Source organism: Ceratotherium simum, chromosome 2 (assembly GCF_057802395.1).
Source record: "Ceratotherium simum simum isolate JZ-2026a chromosome 2, ASM5780239v1, whole genome shotgun sequence".
NCBI classification, from domain to species: Eukaryota; Metazoa; Chordata; class Mammalia; order Perissodactyla; family Rhinocerotidae; genus Ceratotherium; species Ceratotherium simum.
In genome coordinates, this window is record NC_141901.1 from 97845134 (window position 1) to 97863184 (window position 18051).

The 18051-nt window shown below is 38.9% G+C and overlaps 1 protein-coding gene across 6 annotated transcripts in view; it reads right to left on the reverse strand.

Moving 5' to 3' along the window:
• ATG4C (autophagy related 4C cysteine peptidase) overlaps positions 1 to 17339 on the reverse strand; it is a 110461-nt gene extending 93122 nt beyond the window's left edge. For 3 of the 6 annotated variants that reach the window (XM_087417047.1, XM_014788242.2, XM_087417039.1), the window contains exon 1: positions 16983 to 17086. The gene's annotated coding sequence lies outside the window, so the exon portion shown is untranslated. Of the gene's footprint in view, positions 1 to 16982; positions 17088 to 17200 lie in introns of those variants that run through there. The other 3 variants (XM_014788243.2, XM_087417029.1, XM_087417016.1) reach the window with 2 other exon arrangements.
• Positions 17340 to 18051: the final 712 nt, after the last annotated feature.

Sequence of the window (18051 nt, forward strand, 5' to 3'; positions counted from 1 at the left end):
GCCTGAGGAAACAAGCATTTTATGTAATTATTTTTCAAATAAACTCCTTGAGGGCAGAGAATGTGTCTTGTTCACTATCATATCCTCACATGTAGCACAGCAGTGTGCTAATAAGACACAAATATTTGCTGATGACTAAATTATGGCATATATATATTATGATGACATTATATCATTATATATTTATCACCATAAAAAGATATCCAGGGAGCATCAAAATATGTGAGAAAAAACTGATAAAACTGCAAGAAGAAAGAGATGAATCCACTAATATAGCTGGAGACTTTAACACCTCTCTATCAGAAATGAACAGATCCAGCAGGCAGAAAATCAGTAAAAACAAAGTTGAACTCAATAGCGCCACCAATCAACTGGATATAACTGACATCTACAGACTACTTCACCCAACAACAGCAGATTACACATTCTTCTCAAGTTCACATGGAATACTCACCAAGATAGACCACTCTGGGCCATAAGACAACCCTTAACAAACTTAAAAGAACAAAAACCATACAATGTTTATTCTCACCACAATGGAATTAAACTAGAAATCAATAACAAAAAGATAGCTGAAAAATTCCAAAATACTTGGAGATTAAACAACATACCTCTCTAAACAACACATAGCTCAAAGAAGAAATCTCACAAGAACTTTTAAAGTGTTTTATTTTTTTTTTAATTTTATTTATGTATTTATTTTTTCCCCCAAAGCCCCAGTAGATAGTTGTATGTCATAGCTGCACATCCTTCCAGTTGCTGTATGTGGGACACGGCCTCAGCATGGCTGGAGAAGCGGTGTGTCGGTGCACGCCTGGGATCCAAACTCGGGCCGCCAGCAGCGGAGCGCGCGCACCTAACCGCTAAGCCACGGGGCCGGCCCTAAAGTGTTTTAAACTAATGAAAATTAAAATATAACATCAAAATTTGTGAGATGCAACAAAAGCAATGCTTACAAGGAAATTTATAGCATTGAACGTATATATTAGAGAAGAAGAAAGATCTAAAATCAATACTCTAAGCTTCCACCTTAGGAAACTAGAAAAAGAAGAGCAAATTAAATCTAAAATAAGCAGGAAAAAAAGGAATAATAAAAATTAAGGCAGAAAGAAAAAAATCAACAGAGAAAAATCAACAAAACCAAAAGCTGGTTCCTTGAAAAGATCAATGAAATCTATAAGCCTCTACCCAGGCTAACTAAGAAAAAAGAGAGAAGACACAAATTACAAATATCAGAAATGATACAGGAGACATCACTACAGATCCCATGAACATTAAAAAGACAATAAAGGAATATTATGAGCAACTCTATACTTGCAAATTTATCTGATAACCCAGATGAAATGAACCAATTCCTTGAAAGACACAGTCTGCCAAAACTCACACAAGAAGAAATAAACAATCTGAAGAGGCCTATATCTGTTAAAGAAATTGAACCAATAATTAATAACCTTCCAAAACAGAAAGCATCAGGCCCAGATGGCTTTCACGGGTGAATTCTACCAAATATTTAAGGAAGAAATTATACCAATTCTCTACAATCTCTTCCAGAAGACAGAAGCAGAGGGAATACTTTCTAACTCACTCTATGAGGTCAGCATTACTCTAATACCAAAACCAGACAAAGACATTATAAGAAAAGAAAACTACTAACCAATATCTCTCATAAACATATATGCAAAAATCTTCAACAAAATATTAGCAAATCGAATTCAACAATGTATAAAAAGAATTATACAACACAACAAAGTGGGATTTATCCCAGGTATGCAAGACTGATTCAACATGCAAAAATTAATTAATGTAATCCATCATTAATCAACACGCTAAAGAAGAAAAATCACATGATCATATCAATAGATGCAGAAAAGCATTTAACAAAATCCAACACCCATTCATAATAAAAACTCTCAGCAAACTAAGAATAGAGGGAAATCATCTCAACTTGATAAGAAACATCTTCAAAAAACTACAGCCAAGGGCCAGCCCAGTGGCATCGTGATTAAGTTTGCGCACTCCACTTTGGCAGCCCAGGGTTCATGGTCTGGGATCCCGGGCGCAGACCTATACACCACTTATCAAGCCACGCTGTGACAGGCGTCCCACATAAAGTAGACGAAGATGGGTGCGGATGTTAGCCGAGGGCCAATCTTCCTCAGCAAAAAGAGGAGGACTGGCAACAGATGTTAGCACTTCCTCACAAAAACAAAAACCTACAGCTAACATCATAATTAATGTTGAGAAACCAGCAGCTTTCCCACCAAGATCAGGAACAAGGCATACACATCCTCTCTCACCACTGTTTTTCAACATTGTACATGAAGTCCTAGCTAATGCAGTAAGACGAGAAAAGAAATAAAAGGTATACAAATTGGGAAGAAATAAAATTGTCTTTCTTCACAAATGATATGATTATCTATGGGGAAAATTTTAAAGAATCAACAAAAAAATGACTGGAACTAATAAGTGATTACAACAAGGTTGCAGGATACAAGGTTAATGTACAAAAGTCAATCACTTTCCTATATATCAGCAATGAACAAGTGGGAATTGAAATGAAAAACACATTGCCATTTACAATAGCACCCAAAAACAAGAAATACTTAGGTATAAATCAAACAATATATGTAGAAGATCTATATGAGGAAAACTACAAAACACTAATGAGAGATACCAAAGAAGAACTAAATAAATGAAGAGATATTCCATATTCATGGAAAGGAAGACTCAATATTGTTAAGACATCAGTTATTCTCAACTTGATCTACAGATTCAATGCAATCTCACTAAAAAGCCCAGCTAGTTATTTTGCGACTATTGAAAAACTGATTCTAAAGTTTAACGGAGAGACAAAAGACCCAGAATAACAACACAATACTGAAGGAGAAGAACAAAGTCGGAAGACTGACACTACTCAACCTCAAGACTTCACTATAAAGCTACAGTAATCACAATAGTGTAGTACTGGCAAAAGAATAGACAAACAGACTGATGAAACAGAACAGAGAGCCCAGAAATAGACCCACATAAATACAGTTAACTGATCTCTGACAAAGGAGCAAAGGCAATACAATAGAGCAAAGACTGTCTTTTCAACAAATGGTGCTGGAACAACTGGACTTGCACATGCAAAAAAAATTAATCTTGACACAGACTTTACACTCTTCACAAAAATTAACTCAAAATAGATTACAGACTTAAATATGAAACACAAAACTATACAAGTCCTAGAAGATAACACAGAAGAAAACCTAAATGACCTTGAGTATGGCAGTGACTTTGTAGATACAGCACCAAAGGCACAATTCCTGAAAGAACAATTGGTCAACGGGACTTCATTAATATTAAAAACTTCTGCTCTGCGAAAGACAATGCCAAAAGAATGAAAAGACAAGCCACAGACTGAGAGAAAATACTTGAAAAAGCCACATCTGATAAAGGACTGTTATCCAAAATATACAAAGAACTTTTAAAACTCAACAGTAAGAAAACAAACAACCCAACTTAAAAATGGGCCAAAGACCTTAAGAGACACCTCATCAAAGAAGATATATAGATGGCAAGTAAGCATATGAATATATGCTCCATATCATATGTCATTAGGGAAGTCAAATTAAAACAATAATAAAATATCACTACATACCTGTTAGAATGGCCAAATCCAAAACACTGACAACACCAAATGCTGACAAGGATGTGGAGCAAGAGGGACTCTCACCCACTGCTGGTGGGAATGCAAAATGGTGCAGCCACTTTGGAAGACAATTTGGCAGTTTCTTACTAAACATACTCTTAACATATGATCCAGCAATTGCGCTCCTTGGTCTTTACCCAAAAGAAATGATAACTTATTTCCACACAAAGAACCACACAGATGTTTACAGAAGTCTTATTCATAACCACCACAACTTAGAAGCAACCAAGATGTCCTTCAGTGGGTGATTGGATAAATAAACCCATTTACCCGTACACCCAGATGATGGAATATTATTCAGCACTAAAAAGAAATGAGCTAGCAATCCATGAAAAGATAATTAAGGAAAACTAAATGTATACTACTAAGTGAAAGAAGCCAATCTGAAAAGGCTACATACTGTATGATTCCAACTGTATGACATTCTGGAAAACGCAAAACTATGGCAACAGTAAAAAGATCAGTGGTTGTCAGGGAGTTGTGGGGGTAGGGGGAGAGGATGAGTACACAGAACACACAGGATTTTTAGGGCAATGAAACTATTCTGTATGATTCTATAATTGTGGATGTCATTACAGATTTATCCAAACGCATAGAATGTACAACACCAAAAGTGAACCCTAAGGTAAACTATAGACTTTGAGTGATAATGATGTATCAGTGGAGGTTCATTGATTGTAACACATGTACCAGCCTGGTACAGGATATTGATAGTGGGAGAAGTTGTGTGTGTTGGGGTACAGGAGGTATATGGGAACTTTGTATACTTTCTGCTCAAATTTGCTGTGAACCTAAAACTGCTCTAAAAGGTAAAGTTTATTAATTATTTGAAAAAAAGAGCTATCCAGGGCGTAGAGTGAGAAAAAAAAGAGAACAGCATGAATATGTTCTATATGCATCTATATAGAACACATCTATATGCATACATATTATGTATGTATATACATACGCCCACACACACACATATATACAGTATATGCATAGAACAATGCCTAGAAGTCCATAATGTTAAAAGTGGGAATCTCTAAGAGATGAAATGTCATTTTTACTTTCTTTTTTGTACTTCTCTTTAATATTGAAATTGTTTATTTACACTGAGCCTCTTTTAAAATAACAAAATTGTTCAAAAATAAATTGCTCAAATGAAAAATTTAATACACAAAATTAAAAATGTGCCCAGGTTATGTTAAATTCTAACAAAACAGCTGAAACTGCTCAACTAGGAAATCTACAGAGAAGACATTCTACTATAAAATTCCTCAACAGCCTATAAGAAAGATAAAAACACTGAGACAAAGTGCTTTTTCCTTCTTAAGATACACAACTTGATTCTTGTGGTTCTTAAAGACATCAGGTTCGGCTATTCAGTCATGCAGAAAACAACTTCCTCAACTAACTCCCCAAAGCACCCTTGGCTGAATATAATGACTTGGAGAATATCCCTTGTTAACTCATAATTTTTGTTTCTCCTTAACATAAATGTGGTGAGACTTGGAAAGAGGAAAAAGAATAAACTAATACTTGAGTCCATTCAGTCTACTAAAATATTTTCTTTATATCTGTGTGAGATAAGCCAAGTGAAGGCAAGACAAACAGTACTTTTAGTTTAACTACAAATGAGCAAAAAACACAATGGGGAAACTAAAATGAACCTTAGAAGTAGTCTCATCGCAAAATTCTAAACTATCCTCACCCACAGATTCCCCTTCCAAAAGCTTTCCTGATTTTTAAAAAAATAAAAAACAAATTAAAATTCATTTGTCTATCAAGTATAAAGTGAAGTGATGATTTACCCCTTACCCAGTATATTTCAACCTCCTTTGGTACCTAAAATACCTGGTTTGACTGCCCCAATGATCAAACCGACATGCCAAAATTCTTGTTTATTTTATGTAGTGTTGTCAGGGCACTGGTCTGGAAAACCACCAAAATAACATTCTTCACAATTTCAAAACACTTTTTAGAAGAGATTTATGGTTTATAAAAACTTTAGATAAATTAGTAACTCTTTTTTCAAGTAGACTTTCTTTACTAACACATACTACAACAAATCTTACCATCCACCATTTCCATATTTCTGTTCACGGTTTACAATCTGACAAATCCACTTTTAATTAAAAGATAATAGCAATAAAGAGGAGAAAACTCTATTTTATCTCAGTAGACATAGATAAAGCTACCAGATGAGGTTTATTCCTAAACGTAACTGTTAATGATGTGAAAAGCAGAGTGAAGACTAAGCAGAGTTCCTTTGGAAGGCAGGGCTACAACATTTGATATGAAACCAGCGATTGAGACCCAGATGTCATTTTCAGAGAGTCACTTTTCTAACCATAACCACGCATTAAGACAGTCGATAAGTTATAAACTGATAAATGTAAAGGGTACTCAAATCAATGTCCTTGAAGGGCAGATGACAGGAATCAGCCTCTCCCATATGTCAACAGATAGAATACTTCATCCACTGAGGATTTAAAGCCAAGTGACAGCTCCTGACAGACAGAACCTGAAGGTCTGAGTCTACAGAATAGACCTCAGTCACACAGCACAACCGATAAAACACTGCAGACTTGCGGGATTTGCGTCTGCTTGGGCATCTTCCCCAGATGGTTCTCTGCAGCCTGATGAACTATAGCCACTGATTTCAAATTTTTGATGTGCTTTTAGTTATACCATCAAAAAAATGAACTGTGAGGTCCACTCTTAAGTTTTTCATCTACTGTAATCTTTTCTACCTGCTTACATTTTTAGTAACAAATACCAATCCTCTGCCTGACCTTGAGTGTCTCTCAATATGTTGGTCTGTCATCTCTGCTCTCTTATTTCTTCTCTCCATCTCAGTTCTTTGTTTACAGAAACATCAGCCATTGTATCCAGTTCTATTCCTTCTCTTTTCCTGTACTTGCCAATCTTCTATCATCACACACTGAACTTGGAGTCTAAAAATGTTCAGTTTGTAAACACAGCATACTATTTTTTTTTTTGCGAGGAAGATCAGCCCTGAGCTAACATCCATGCCAATCCTTGTCTTTTTTTTTTTTTTTTTTTGCTGAGGAAGACTGGCCCTGGGCTAACATCTGTGCCTATCTTCCTCCACTTTATATGGGACACCACCACAGCATGGCCTGACAAGTGGTGCGTCGGGGCGCGCCCGGGATCCAAACCCAGGCCACCAGCAGCAGAGCACGTGCACTTAACCACTACGCCATGGGGCCAGCCCCCACAGCATACTACTAAAAAAAGGTGGCAAATGTGAAGAAAGGGAGAAAACTGGTAACATTTATTTAGACTGTCCCCTTTCAGAGCTAAGGGTTAGGCAAAGTAGACGAAAGTAAGAGATAAAGACAAAAAGACTGAGAAAAGGAACAGCAGTATAATAAGGGCAGGACACACATACTCAGAAACTGGCTTTTAAAAGACGAATAAAGAGCTGATAGCAAAAAGACTAAGGCAGTTTTGCCTCAAGGATACATCTTACAAGCATTTTTAGGACTCCTCAGGATCACATCCTCCAGTTAAAAACAATAAATCAGGGGCCAGCCCAGTGGCGAAACGGTTAAGTGCGCACGCTCCGCTGCGGCGGCCCGGGGTTCGCCAGTTGGGATCCCGGGTGCCCACCGACATGCCACGTGTCAAGCCATGTTGTGGCGGCGTCTCATATACAGTAGAGGAAGATGGGCATGGATGTTAGCCCAGGGCCTGTCTTCCTCAGCAAAAAAAGGAAGATTGGCAGTGGATGTTAGCTCAGGGCTAATCTTCCTCACAAAACAAAACAAAACAATAAATCAATGCAGAGCTCCTTTATAATGATGACATAAATAAAATGTACTACTTAATGCATTCTTCTCTTAAATTTAAAAAGTAAAACATGTATGGAATAAACTAAGTACTGAGCAGACATTCATCTACCATCACACACGACTTGTATCAAGTTCCTATAGGCAAAAATCTCCACTTGTACCGCAATGAGTATTACATGTTCACAGACTATAAAGTCGTCATCATAACCTACCTAAATTGCATATAAGGAGTTTAAATGACCTCAATCATTTACTTCAAGACTACAATAAGAATTAGTGGTATCTGGGCTGTCTGAGGCATTTCTTGATCTTATCTCTAAGAAGAACCTAATATTTACTATAGTCTGATAAATAAACTTTAGTCAGGACCTTAGTAACCTCTGATGAGTCCAAGGTAAGTATGACTGTTTGCAGCCTCCATACTTTAAAATGCAACTTTGTGAGCTGTTAAATACATAGTCTACATATAAGAAGTAACATACCGGGTCAAATCCTTTAATCGACAATCACTTAAATCTACAAGAATTGAAGGATGTCAGAATCTCAGGATTGAAAGGGAACTTACAAAGCATCTTGTAACTAGTAGGTAGTAATATTAACAACAGTTCTTGACAATTTTCTCACACAATACACTCCAATCTATCAGCAATCTCTCCTAACCTTCAGTGCCTGGGGTCGGGAGGAGTAGTGAAAGAAAATGTGTCAAGTTACAAGACTGAAAAAAATATCACGCCCAGCCCCAGGAATCTGATCTGCTCTCTGATTCAGACTCACTAATCACTAATCAGGTTCAAACATCCGTACAGTAGGGAGATCTCCTTTACAACATCCTTGCCGAGCGCATTCACCCAGCCTGAGTGAGCACTTCTAGAACAGGGAGCTCAGGACTTAATAAGCTTTGTACTTAGCTGAAAATACAGCTATAAGTTTAAAAGCCTGATAATGTTTTAAAGATTTTTATTTATTTATTTTTCCCCCAAAGCCCCAGTACATAGTTGTCTGTCATAGCTGCACATCCTTCTAGTTGCTGTATGTGGGACACGGCCTCAGCATGGCTGGAGGAGTGGTGCCTCGGTGCGCACCCGGGATCCGAACCCGGGCTGCCGGCAGCGGAGAGCACGCACTTAACCGCTAAGCCACGGGGCCGGCCCTGATAATGTTTTAAACTATTTCTTCTCTGCTAATATAAATGTTCTCAAGCATCCCTATAACTATATGATACCTGCTAATTTTAAACAACTACACTTGCTTGAAAGATATATGGAACCAAAAGTCTGTGTCCTTACAACCTCCACTAACTGGTTCTGGTTGTTCCCTCTGAAACGAATTCCTTTTCCATTTGATAGTCCGTTAGATATTTAAAGACATTCCTCCTACTCCTCCCCCTTCCATCATCTCTTTTCCACATTAAATATTCTCAATTCCTTCAGTTAGTCAGAAGACTGCTACATGAGTGGTAATGAGGGCCTCAATCAGGCTACTGGTAAGGGAATAAGAAATAAGGAGACATAGGCAACAAGCTGAGCTGGTAGAACTGGCAACATCATACAAATGTATGAATGTTTCCATGCCCACACATAGGAGAGAGACTCAAGTGCCTCTGAGATCTCAGGTCTGATGTCCAGGAGGATAACGATGCCTTTAACAGCAACAGGGAATGCAAGAAAAGACTATGGAGGGCTGGCCCCATGGCTTAGTGGTTAAGTGCACCAGCTCTGCTGCTGGCGGCCTGGGTTCAGATCCCGGGCGTGCACCGACGCACCACTTCTCCGGCCATGCTGAGGCCGCATCCCGCATGCAGCAACTAGAAGGATGTGCAGCTATGACATACAACTATCTACTCGGGCTTTGGGGGAAAAATCAATCAATAAAAAAATAAAAAATTAAAAAAAAAAAAAAAAGAAAAGACTATGGAGAAGACAGCGAATTCAGTTTGAGATACAGTGATTTTGAGGTTTGTAACAAGCAAATACGGATAAGATCTTTTCAAAGTCCTATTCCATTAGTTAATTTTGCCACGAAAAAGGTGCGTCTGTATTATTGAGACTAGTAATTACGTGTAAATTAAACACAAAATATCATATTTATTCATTCATCAAATATTCTGAGCAGTTACTTTCTGTAAGGCACTATGGGAGAATCGCTGAGCCATGAAACCCTGTTCCTGCCCTCGTTAACATTACATTCTAAGCAAGATGTTTATAACTAACCAGAACTCAAGACTGAATGTGGTTATGTCTCACAATAGAAATAAAAAGTGTTATAACTATTAAGAGAAATATTTTTCCTCTTTCCAATGAGAATATTCACATACAAAAAATATCACAGGGTAACACATTGTCACAACGGGCATTCTTCAAATACGAAGAAAAAGAACATACAAATAACATAATCTTTCTATTCTGGGTATAAATACAAGAAAACACTAGCCATATTTCTTAGGGATGAGTTAAAGTACTCTCAACAATTATGTCTATTGTTAAAGATTAATGTTTGAATTGTATTACCAGTCAAAAGAAGAGCATTGTTTAAAATGTTCACAAATAGAACTGTTTTGGCTTACAAATGGAATTGTTTGATGTCATTTTTCTCATCATTTCTAATTTTAAATATTATATCAATTTTTTTTTTTTAAAGATTTTATTTATTTTATTTTTTCCCCCCAAAGCCCCAGTAGATAGTTGTATGTCGTAGCTGCACATCCCTCCAGTTGCTGCATGTGGGACGCGGCCCCAGGATGGACGGAGAAGCGGTGCCTCGATGCGCACCCGGGATCCGAACCCAGGCCACCAGCATTGCAGCGCGCACACTTAACCACCAAGCCACAGGGCCGGCCCAATATTATATCAATTTGAAAACAGAGCTACAAGTTTAAAGCCTTACAAACATAAAAACTGCATATTCTTTATCTGATATAACTGTTCTAGAGTTCTCTATAACTATAAATTATAAGTTTTAAATTATTATGTCTACTTTAGTAGTTTTACAGATAACTGATTTTACAGAAAGAATCTATTAAAAAGTAGTTTAGTAGGAACTTAACTATATTTTAAATTGATAACATAATCACACAGAAAAAATAATTCAAATAACTTTGAACACCTACTTTGACTATACATCTTTAGTGGGATATATTCTAAGGACCTAAAATGGCAAAGAAATCTTTAGTTGGTAAATCTGTTGTTGAAGGGAGTATCAGTATGGTAATTCCAAAAGCATCTTATGTGTGTTGTAGGATAGATTAGATGAGTAAAATGTATTGATATGGTTGAGAATCAGAATTCTCCCTGCAGCAAAAGGGAGATACAAATACGAACTGAGGGGAAAGTGAAGATGAACTCTGGGGTTCTGAATTTGAATTGAAGGTACCCTATAAACTCATGATTTCTTTTAAAAAAAAGTAAGTGTGGTGAGGTGTGTGTGTGTATGCCCATTTAAAGGACCTATAAACAATGATACTCCAGTAGCAATGAGTATATTCAATGCCCACATCTTCGTTTCTAAGTACCATTTCCCACTAAAACGAACCAGGACTCCAGGGTAAAATGACTGATTCCAGGTCTCAAGCAGGGATTATACAAGGTGAGCCTGGAACATCTCATTGTACAAAAAAGTAACAGGAATGTGCCCAAATACCAACGTGGATCTATACAAATGCCAGAGGAGCCAGCCTGAAGGGACTAACCAAACTTGAGATAATTGAATCATCAAAAAGAATAATGGTAACAGAGTATAACACACTTGATAATTTTTTTAAAAGAATCCTTGGGTACACAGTGATACTAAAATAAAAGGAGAGGAGGAATAGCTCTTCCTTAGAGAAAATAGCCAGCAAATGTGTAGAAGGATTGAGAGAACTGGAAACCACTATTTGGCAACCATCAATGCAATGATTGATTCAGGCCAAGGATCATCAATGGCTACTAAAACCACTGGATAGAAAAAAAAAATTGTTGGAAAACAGAATATCCAATGATCTCAAATTATCACTCCCACAGATTAATTACTAAGTAAAAAAGGGAAAAGACACTTTTAGAATGTAGAAATCTTGCTAACCTAAGCGATGGATCTTAACATCACCAATAACGGAACAAACGATCCTTATTACTACTCCTGATGTGCTGAAAGGGAAAGTTGACAATATCTCCTAGGTAATAGTGTTGAAAAAAACTATTTAACCTGAAACTGTGAGGAAACATACAGACAAATTCATTTTGTGGGGCATTCTACAAAACATTTGGCCTGGATTCTTCAAAAATGTCAATGTCTTGAAAGACCAAAAAAAAAAGGAAGGAAGGAAGGAGGAAAATGAAAAGGTGAGGATTGTTCTAGATAAAAGAAAACAGAGAGACATGACAACTAAATACAATTCATAATCTCTGACTGGATTCAGCATTTAAAAAAAAAATTTTTTTAAAGCTGTAAGAGACATTACTGGAACATTTGGGGAAATTGGAATTTTCTAATATGGGGTGTACATGAGACAATATTATCATATCAAGGTTACACTATTTGGGTATGCTAATAGCACAGGAGATGCATGATGAAGTACTTAGGAGTGAAGTGTCATGATGTCTCCACCCTACTTTCAAATGGTTTATACAGCAAGAAAAAAAATGTGCACGTGAGTGTGTGTGCTTGTATGTGCGTGTGCACTGAGAGAGAGAAAGCAAATGAGGTGTAATGTTAACGACTAGTGAATCTAGGTGAAGGATATACAGGTATTTGTTGTACTACGCTTTCAAATTTTTTTATAGGTTTGAAACTTTCACAGAAAGAAGTTGGGGGAAAAACATAGGGTGGAAATGAAGCTGACTTTAAAGCAGTCAATGAGACTTTATACAGTCTAACCACTTCTTCACCCTGTCCATAAGAGCCAAAAGCAAGTACCAAGTTCAGAGAGGTCTGGCTAAAAATGAAAGAAATAATCCTGACAAACAATAAATAATTACAAACCAATCCACCATTAATTTCCTATTACAGCTGTCGATTAAACATACTCCCTGATGAGAAATCTGTGGAAGATGACATGTGCTGACTCATCCAGGACATTTGTGAATAAGTAAAGCTATCTTACATAATATTTTCTCCAAATCCAAATATGACTACCAAACAAACTTTTTCTCCAATTGAGACCTATTCATTATAAGGAATTCTAAAATTAAAACTTTGTCAAAGAAGTCCAGATGATCTCAGACACCATATCACTATAATAATAATAAACACAGGCTATACCAGGAATTTTGTTAACCCATGCACATATATCATCTCATTTAATTCTCACGACACACTATAAGGCAAGTACTAATATTATCCTCATTTTATAGATAAAAACGACAATAAAAGCTTGGAAAGACTAAATAACTTCTGCAAGGTCATACTGCCAGTAAAGAGCAAAACACACCTTGAATCCAGGCAGTCTGACTCCAAAGCCCATGCTCTTTGCTCTATGCACTCTACTGCTTAAATGTAAAATTTCAATAATAAACTGACTGTCTGATTAAATATCTATCAATAATTACACAAAGGTGACATTTCAAAGAAAAATCAAAATATGTGTTTTTCCCTAATACACATTTATATTTACATATACACCAAGTGAATGAAGTTAGAAATTAACCAGATGCTCAATTTACTGCCAAATCCCAAGTGAAAATAAGATGATATATAACTATTACTCAGTTACCTATTCATATATATGGCTGAATATGTTACATATAAATTCAAAGCAAATACCAGCATATTTCCAAATGCTTTCATGTAGAATTTTTTCCCTGCTCACTCAAGAAAAAAATACTGAAAAAACTTATTTCAGGTACACCATTCCTCAAATATACTTAACTGAAACAATCACATGAAAGGAAAAAAGAATAGCTGTAAAATTAACCTTGAACATTGATGCCACAATAAAAAATATTAAGAAACAAAGCATGTTCCTCCAAACCTGGTCATCTTACAATGTTCTCTATCTCAGTGAATTGTACCACAATCCATCCAGCTACACAAGCAAAAAAGCTAGTGGTAGTCGATGGCACCTTCCTCTCCCTCATTCCTCATACCCAATCCATCACTCAGTCCCACCTCCCAAACATCTCTGAATCCATCCACTTCTATCTATCTTCAGCACCACCTTGCCCAAGATACCACCTCTCATCTGGCCTCTCCCCATGCACAGTCTTATCCCTCTGTAATCAGCTTTTCCTCTGTGTGGCATGAAGTCCTTTTCATGGCACTTAGAATAGCTGCAACTTCAAATCTCTTTGATGCAGTATTTGATTTACATTATACAGTAAGTTATACAATAAGTTACAATATACAATAAATATACAATAAGTTATACAATAAGTTCTATGAGGGTAGAGACTGAATTTACTCACCATTATATCACTATGGCCTAGAAGAGTGCCTAGTTAAGTAATAAATGCTAAATGACTGAATGCATGTCAAACATTACAAATTTATTTATAAATGGTCCAAAAAAATAATAAAGCAGCTATAAGGTTCACCAGTCATTATAAGGATTACCTTATTTCATCTTTTCTAGATCACACACGTTTACATTTTAACTCTGAAACTGAATGCATCTTACAGTTAACAATCTTTGTTTAATTGGCAGTATTTTTTTCTTTCATAGTGATTCATAAAATAATGGTGCATCTTGGAATAGAAAAAAAATCTCAGGATTTGATGAATTAGGTAAAGCTACAATATACCTGGTCCACTTGGTTCAAACCTGGTCATCTGGCCTCCCTCCTCCTCTGGCCACCGCCCTACTCCCAACAGTCCGTGATTAACAGAGCCCACTGGTTCTTCCACCAACAGTTATCCGTTCCTTTCTTCCATTCCCACTATAACACTAGATCTATCTAATTCCTCATTGCCTCAGATCTGAGCTCTTTTCATAGCTTCATTCATTTAAACATTTGTTTCCATTTCAACCAACACTGTGCACCTACTACCTGCAAGAAACTGAAGACACAAAGCACTCCAGTTACCTGTCCCTCCCTCTAATCTCTCCTCTACATTTCAGAATTTTGTTCATTTTATGCCTTAAGCTAGAATTACTTTCCTCCCAATTTCTACCTACCAAATCCCTTGCTACTTAAGTTCTAGATCAAATCTCTTCTTCTTCACAAAATCTTTCCTAGTTTATCTCTTTACAATTTTAACATTCTAAAACACATAAAATCTCATGCATATTGGCTACATTTTCTGCTTTCTGAAGGCAGGTTTACATCTCATACACGCAACTGGAGTGTAAGCTCCCTGAGAGCAGGGGCTTTGTCTCTTCTGTTCCCTGTCATATCCCCACACCTAGAAGAGTACCTGCTCAGCAAATATTTCTCGCATTAATGCCCTTTACATGTGCCAGGGTAGAGAACAAATCTCTGCAGCTGTGGTACGGAGAGAAGAGGCAAAAAGAACTGGACTAAATGACATGAACTCTTTGAGCTTCAGTTTCTGCACCTACTAAATGTAAATAATATTCAACAGTTCACTGAGTTGTTACAATGATTAAACGCAATGATGCTTTTTTGTGTGTGTGTGAGAGAGGAAGATCAGCCCTGAGCTAACATCCATGCTAATCCTCCTCTTTTTGCTGAGGAAGACCAGCTCTGAGCTAACATCTATTGCCAATCCTCCTCCTTTTTTTCCCCAAAACCCCAGTAGATAGTTGCATGTCATAGCTGCACATCCTTCTAGTTGCTGTATGCGGGACGCGGCCTTAGTATGGCCGGAGAAGCAGTGCATCAGTGCGCGCCCGGGATCCGAACCCCAGGCCGCCAGTAGCGGAGCTCGTGCACTTAACTGCTAAGCCACGGAGCCGGCCCGCAATAATGCTTTAATAGCATCTAGTACAGACCTGAGGACCAGAGGATGCTCTCAATAAATGTTTTGATGATTTTGTGACAATAAAAAATAAGAAGTATTCAATAAATGCCCACTAAGTGAACAAAATCTCAGGAAAAATATAAAAAGTCTGAGAAATGTCTAGCCTTTTACCATTTATCCAATAAAGAATTCCATGAGTGAATTAATTCTGAAATATTATATTCTGAAATCTTAAGCATGGCTGAAACCATTTCCAATTAATTAGGACTAATCCCAATTTGACAGGGTATAAATACTAATATTTATATTTTACTGACACATATAGATTATATTTGACAGCTTAAAAAAGAATGATAATCTTACTGTTAAATTTCTATAGTGCAATAATCAGAATAGAAGAAAAGGTGCAAACTAATTTGAGTACACAGTTCCCAGAAAGCCAGGAAGTACGAAAATTTCTGTCTACAAAACATTAGTGAATAGAATACCATGCTGTTTTACCAGTTCTATGAAAATATATAGCAATACCTCATAAACAATTCCAACAAATAAATTTCTCAATATATTTGCATTCCATTTTACATAAAAGATCATCAGTTAAATGGGTTTTAAACTCTTTTTACTAAACTATAGAACTCCTTATATTGGCAACTCTTTAGGTTTAACCAGTTCCCAAAATTTTACAGCGAATGAACTGTTAACTAACTCAATCTAGCATCAGATTACTGACCTAATTAGAAACTTGTCCTTGTTCGGAGAACAAGCTTTATTAATCTATAAACTGCAACTTACACAGACTTTACCTCTCCAAGCTTTTCCAATCCCTCTGAGTCCTCTCAACGACTCATAACCTCAATTACAAATCACAAGCAGCCAGGGAGGGGAGGGCATTCCCATGTGTTTATCTGCTACTAACTGACACAAAATCACTGCAAAAGTTCCCCTGGGGACACACGTTCCAAGTAGGAACGAGAAGAGAAGATCCCATCTAAGAAATTAGACACACAGAGCTGGAGGAGGAGAAATTCTCCCCAACGACGGGGGGAAATGATCAACAAAAACCGAAAACGCAAGCCCAGGGGATCTCAAGAAACACAGACTCGACGAGCGGTCCCGGCGTCGCGCATCACCGGCCACCCGAGCACGGATCCGAACCCGCACGCGAGAGGCCTCCCGGGGACCGGCGGGCCGAGGGCGGGCAGCGCCGGACAGGCGCTCAGGTCCGCAGCCCTCCCAAGGCCAAGGGCGCGGGAGGGGGCAGGGGCAGGGCCGGAGCTCGGGGCCCGACTTCGGTGTTTTTTTCTTTTTTCTTTCTTTTCGTTTTTTTTAACAGGGAGGGCGTTAAGTGGAGGCGACAGCTCGGGGACACCTAAGACCGGGCGCGGGGACAGCGCCCACAGGGAGGCTCCGCTCCACCGGCTCGCGGCCCGGGAGGCGAGGGCTCGGGACCGACGACAGCAGGAGAGCCGGGCGAGGACTCAGGACAGACGACGCGAGGAGCGGGGACGAGGGCGAGGGCTCAGGCCAGAAGACGCGAGGAGCGGGGACGAGGGGAGCCGAGACCGCGGGCCCCAGGGCAGGCCCCCGAGGAACTCGGGGACAGACACCCTGAGCCCCGACCTTCCCTGACTCCGCGGCCGCAGGCCGGCCCTCACCGAGACCGCTGGAGACGCGTCAGAACGCGCCGGCGCCACCAACGCGGGACACGTCCCAGCGCCACAGCAGCCGCCACACCACGCAGACGCCCCGGCCTCGGCGCCGCGGCCCCCCGCCCTCGCGCTCGCTCACGGCCACCGTAGTCCCGCACCGTCCTCCCCTCCGCCGGGCCGGCCACTTCCGGATCCGGAGCCTTCCGCCCGCCTGGTCCGCTCACCTCGTCCACCCCTTTTCCCCTTGTTCGCCACCCCGGCATCTAAGTCACCAGTGCGGCAAGCGCAGGACCGAGGGAGAGTGTCCGTCTGGAAGCGGTGACTCTGAGACAGACCACACTAGGCCCGCCGTGAGTTCCCGTTGGACAATTGGACTTCAACTCCCAGCATGCCGTGCAACACCACGCCCTCGCCTCAGGGCGAGGAACTACAAGATCCAGCATGCACTGCGTCATTCTGTCGTCTCTCTGCACCGGACGCCTGCAGGCTCCAAGGCGGTTTCACAGTCCTCACTAAACCCCGCGGACTAGTGTAGACGTTCTCACCAAGCCACGCTTTGGTAAAAGTACCAGTATTCCTCCTACCCTGTTGTGAAGGTACTCTAAACCAACGTATGGTTGGGACAGTAGGTAAATATTTATAAAATATCAAGGAGTGTGTGCACTCATTTTCCACATTCAGCTCATTTTCAAGGATTGAAACACAGTCTGCAAGGCGTTTTATGCAACGGAAATTTTTATCCTCACTCATGAGGAGTGTTGAGTGAAATACTAAATTATTGCAGAGTGTGATTCTATGTCGTTTTGCAGTATTGCAAGATTGTGTTGGAACAAGGACTACCAGACACGCTCCTGAGTTGATCGGAAATTATAGTAAGAGGTAGAAGTAAAAAATTAACAGTCTGTACTACCGGACTATGAAACCACATGGGAAAGAAAACCTCAGAATGCAGAGTTGAAAGTTGAAAATTAAATTTGAACATGTTTTTCAATTGTTTAATGTGTTTAATGGTTTGAATTATATTATTTTTATTATTCTCACAAAAACAGGTAACTGGAACTATTTATTCTCTATT